The following is a 6,000-nucleotide window of genomic DNA, read 5'->3' as shown; positions in this document are numbered from 1 at the left end:
CTGCTTCTTTTCCATTCCACTGAATAGCAAAGCCAGTGAGAAATTCGCTTTCACTTTACCGTCCACTAATCAGGAGGAACCTGATAAAAGATATCAGTGGGTTGTATTGCCACAAGGCATGGCCAACAGTCCTACAATGTGTCAATTATTTGTAGCAACTGCTTTAGAACCTTTGAGAGCACGTTTTCCAGGCTTGAGATGCCTCCATTATATGGATGATATACTGTTAGCAGCTAAAGAAGAGAGCATTCTTCAAGAAGCATATAGCTCACTTGTAGAACTGCTAAAGCAAAAGGGACTCTGTATTGCCCCTGAGAAGGTGCAACGGAGCAAAGTTGTCAATTATCTTGGCTCTAAAATAACTAATCATCATATCATGCCACAAAAGGTAGAGTTAAGGAAGGATCATCTTTGCACACTGAATGATTTTCAGAAATTATTAGGAGATATAAATTGGATAAGAGGAAGTTTAGGAATGGCCAATTATGAGTTAAAACCATTGTATGATATTTTAATTGGAGATGCAGCCTTGGATTCACCGAGGCAATTAACCAATGCAGCCCGACAAGCCTTAACAAAATTAGAAGATAGACTACAAAGAGCTTTTCTTCAAAGAGTGCAAAATAATGATGATATTACCCTGTGCATTCTGCCTACCCAGTTACAACCTACGGGAATTTTATGGCAAAAAGGACCCTTGTTATGGATTTATACTAAAATCTCACCTGCAAAATCAATTGAGTATTATCCTACTGCTGTGGCATTACTTGCACAACAGGGTATTCAACAATGTTTACAATATTTTGGGACATCACCACAAACGCTAGTTGTTCCTTATAATTCTACTCAAGTCAAGGTATTATGTGCTGCCATAGATGATTGGGCAATACTGCGTTGTACCTATCCAGGACACATAGATTGCCATTATCCTAAACATCCACTATTAACTTTCTTTAAAGAACATCCTGTAATTTTCCCTAAAGTAACTGCTTCAAAGCCCATTCCAGGAGCAAGTGTTATATTTACAGATGGGTCTAAGACAGGCTGTGGTGCTTATATGGTGGATTCTAATGATCCTGTAAAGCATCAATTCTTGCCAGGTGCACTTCAACAGGTGGAGCTTTCAATAGTTCTTGAAGTTTTCAAGGCTTGTCCATTTGCATTTAATTTAGTGTCAGATTCTAGTTATGTTGTTGATGCTTTAAAAAGCCTTGAATGTGCAGGGCCCATCAAATCTTCTAGCCTGGTTAGCTCATTGTTTGGCCAATTACAGAAACTGATCTGGCAACGTAAAAATCCCTTTTTTGTGCAACACATCCGTGCACATACCAGTCTGCCAGGTCCATTGGCTGAAGGCGATGATATAGTAGATCAGTGCACTAGACAAGAATGGATGTTTGTGGCTTCTGCCATACAACGAGCACATGCTTTCCACAAAGAATTTCATGTTAATGCAAGGACATTACAACAAAAATTTTCTATCTCACGTGCAGAGGCACAAAAGGTGGTACTAGATTGTCCCCAATGTGTCATTTTTCATCATCCTTCTAGATTAGGAGTTAACCCTCATGGTTTGCTCCCCCTAAAAATATGGCAAATGGATGTTACACACATCTCTGAATTTGGACATGTCAAATATGTACATGTATCTGTTGATACCTGTTCTGGAATCATTCATGCCACCCCAATGACAGGAGAAAAAGCCTCTCATGTCATTGCTCATTGCTTAGAAGCTTGGGCAGCATGGGGTAAGCCTCAACAGTTAAAGACAGACAATGGTCCTGCATATACTGGACAGAAGTTCACTTCCTTCTGTCAACAGATGAATGTGCAACTTGTACATGGCCTACCATATAATCCACAAGGTCAAGGCATAGTGGAGCGTGCTCATCGCTCCTTGAAGGAGTTGCTTCAAAAACAAAAAGGGGGAATAGGCTATGGCCGTACCCCTAAGGACAGACTTTCTCTTGCATTATTTACTCTGAATTTTTTGAATTTGGATGCTTCCAATTGTCATGCTGCAGATTTATCTAAAAAGTTGTCTAGTTATCTTTTAGGCAATTGGACTGGAGAGTTTGATAACCTGATGGACCAGCTGAGAGTGGCTATTGTCACGGTGAATTCGACTCGAGTGGATACCGGACTGGTGGAGGGATTGTCTTCCTGGATTGCTACAGCCATGGATCACATGAAGGAGTGGGTGGGAATAGGAGCCCTAGTAGGCTTACTGGTGCTCACCTCCCTAGTATGCTTGTGGTGCATTTGTCGCATTAGGATCTCACAGCGTCGCCATGCAGCCATGATTGTCCAAGCCTTTATGGCCATTGATGCAGGACAGTCCCCCCAAGCCTGGTTGGCTACTTTAAAAGATATTTAGGCACAGGATGTGAGGCCTGCGCACTGCACTTGAGGTTATGATACGCTGACCTCAAGAAGAGCAAGTCTGATTGCATGTGGGTTGGTACCCTAACTCCCACCTCTGTGAAAAGGGTATCGGATGGGTCTAGTGTTCTCTGGGTGGACGACGCCTGGACAAACATTAGTACATGTTCCATTTTAGCAGAGATCAGACCTCTACTCTTGCCTGTTGCTTTGTAAAACAAAAAGGGGGAAACTGTAGAGAGCTGCGTGTAGCCGCACCCTAAAGATGGCTCTGGCTTCTACCCTCTGCCTTCCCGATGGCAAACACTCTTTATGGTAAACAGCTCCTTATTTGGCTGTGGCTGGATTCATGTGTTGCTGGCATATACGTGAACCTGTGGACAGTGCCCACGTGGCTGCTTGGGGTTGGTTGCCCAGCCCTACTTAGGTGCTGGGAGAGGCTTGCCCGGAGAGAGGGACACAATGCAATTAATCAAATGTCTGAATAAACTGTAATGAGAAGGATCCCGTTGTCGCGTCTTCCTTGCTGGTCGAGGCGGGCGCGACATGGTAAGATCACCATTTTTACTATGTTAATCCTACCTATCATATAGGTCCTTCACATGCTTAGTTAGTGTAACCCCAAGGTATTTTATATCATTTGTGGCTATTGTAAAGGGTGATGTATCTCTGATTTCCTTCTCAGCCTGTCCATCTATTGTATATAGGAGGGCTACTGATTTTTTTGAGTTGATCTTGTACCCTGCTATGTTGCTGAAGGTTTTTATTAGCTGTATCAGTTCCTTGGTTGAATTTTTGGGGTCACTCATGTATACTATCATGTCATCTGCAAATAGGGAGAGCTTGACTTCTTCCTTTCCAATTTGTATCCCCTTAATCTCCTTATGTTGTCTTATTGCTCTGGCTAGAACTTCAAGTACTATATTGAATAAGTATGGGAAGAGGGGACAGCCTTGCCTTGTTCCTGATTTTAGTGGTATTGAGTTTCTCTCCATTTAATTTGATGTTGGCTGTTGGCTTGCTGTAGATTGCCTTTATTATGTTTAGGTATGTTCCCTGTATTCCTGATCGCTCCAAGACCTTTATCATGAAGGGGTGTGGGATTTTGTCAAATGCCTTTTCTGCATCTAGTGAGATGATCATGTGGTTTTTTTCTTTGAGTTTGTTTATATGGTGTATTACATCGACAGACTTTCATATGTTGAACCACCCTTGCATCCCTGGGATGAAGCCTACTTGATCATGGGGGATAATTGTTTTGATGTGTTCTTGGAGTCTGTTAGCCAGAATTTTATTGAGTATTTTTGCATCAATGTTCATGAGGGAGATCAGTCTGTAGTTCTCTTTCTTTGTTGCATCAGGACCTGCCTGTACTGAATCCACCAGGTTTAAATGAATCCCCAGGGGTGCCTTGATCCTGGAGGACATGGGAATGGAGGGGAGGGGCTGGGGGGAAGGTGGGGATGGGGGCAGGAGGGGGGAGGACAGGGGAACCCATGAATGATGTATAAAATTAAAACACATAATAATAAAAGAAATAAAAAAAGAAGTTCTCAGTAAAACGATTCTGAAGGCTTCAGGCAGATACTTCCCACAAATGTTCCAGTTACCTACTGTCACTGAAGTAATAGGCCAATGCCTTCAACATATTCAAGTATCTGTGTGGTCTGTCAGTTTGTGAATTAGCAATGCCTTTATTTGATTTCATAGTAGACACAAGAATATGGGTTAAAATAGTAAAATCTAAGTTACAAATACCCCCATGGCTAATCAACATACTCACAATTAAACAATTTAGTAAATCAGCAATTAAAATAATAGCTGTGAATAGAGAAAAGGAAGCTTCCAATCCAAGCTTTGCAAATGAGTGACTTGGAATCTCCATGAGCTTTAATCCCTCTGCTCTAAATTAGAATGATAACAGCATCTACCTAGACTGCAGCTGTAACTTCTTGATGGAGCACAGTTCCATCCTGAGCACAAAAATAAATAAATAAATAAACAAACGAATGAATGGATAATAACAGAATTCAAACTACTGTGAAGCTTAAAAGAAACCATTTATGTAGCTTGCAGTCCTACACAGGGTAAAGTAAAATTCAGTAGTAAGTGTTACTATTACCATCTCCAGAATACATGAATTCTAGCTGCTATTTAGGGTTGAAAATGTTCTGTTTCAATGTTTTTTCTTTTAGAGCCTAATTACTAAAAATATTTCCATCTGAAGTGCAACATATGAAATGTATCACCAGGATCATTAGACAAGCTACTGGAAACAAAGCAGTGTTTGAACAAAGATTTATAGGAGACTGTAATACTGTTGACCCCACTCAATCCTGTTTAAACTATTTTTGTGTGGTTCAATGGACAATAATCATGTCTGAGATTAGTCTTTGTTGAGGAGCAATACTTCCTTGGTCTGGGGAGGCCATTAGTACGTCTAGAAACTTGAAGCCATTATGCATTTCCTGTGATGTATAGATTTTAATTTAAGTGCATTTGGGTATGACAAAGGATTCATTTTAAATGCTATAAAAGAAATGGGGCCTCAGAGAGCATCACAGCATTTACATAACAGTGTAATTCCTATATACATAAAAATTTAAGACAAGAAGCTGATTATGATCACAAATAAATAGATATTAGTCTTTCATGTTTTGGCACAACCAAGGGGAAAAAAGAGTAAAAAACTGGCTAAACCTACAGTTTAATGGTTTTGTTTCACATGTTGTTTTTATATAGATGAAACATGCAGATCTGGAAGTTCAATGTAAACAATCCAGGATCTAAGTCTTCACCAAGGTCGAGATTAGCCCTGATAGGTCAAAGCACTGTAATTTAGAAAATGATTCTAACTTAGATTGCTCTCTTGATTTGTCTTACTTTGGAGTAGAAATTGAAAACATAGTTGACAGATTAGACACATAGAAGCCCTGTAACTTGTGGGAGTTTTGTTCAACCCACAGTTCTTAGATAAGTGTTCATCATCAAAACTATCATCTTGCCATGCTCTTAGTAAAATATCAGTGCTATTGTTCACATCTCACATGTATACATTTTTTTCTTTATTAAGAATTTTTTATTCATTTTACATACCAACCACATATCCTTCTCTCTTCCCTCCTCCTGTTCCCCCCAACACCAGCCTCCCCCACAACCCACCCCTCATTCCCTCCTTCAAAAAAGTAAGGCCTCCCATGGGGAGTCAGCAAAGTCTGGTAAATTTAGTTGAAGCAGGTCCAAGCCACATCCCCTGCATCAAGGCTGTGCAATAGCTACGGAGTCTCCACAGGACTGGACTATGACCTCTGCATAAGTGAGACAGTTGTGTAGCTTGATCTACTTAAAGGGCCCCTAGCAGTAGAATCAGGATCTATTCCTGGTGCATAAGCTGGCTTTTTGGAGCCTGTTACCTATGATGGAGCACCTTGCACATGTATACATTTTTAATGAACTATTTTCCACAGTGGTTTTTATATACAATACTGCTCCTCAGACATTAATTAAATTGAAATCTATATCTTCTTAAAGATATATTTCAAGACCCCATCCCTAAAGGTTTTGACTAAGTAGATGCAGGTAGAACCTAAGATTCTGCATTGCTAACTAAGTTGCTGG

Source organism: Onychomys torridus, chromosome X (genome assembly GCF_903995425.1).
Source record: "Onychomys torridus chromosome X, mOncTor1.1, whole genome shotgun sequence".
In the NCBI taxonomy this organism is placed as follows: Eukaryota; Metazoa; Chordata; class Mammalia; order Rodentia; family Cricetidae; genus Onychomys; species Onychomys torridus.
The sequence above is the reverse complement of the archived record's forward strand: the minus strand, read 5'-3'. Positions refer to the sequence as shown.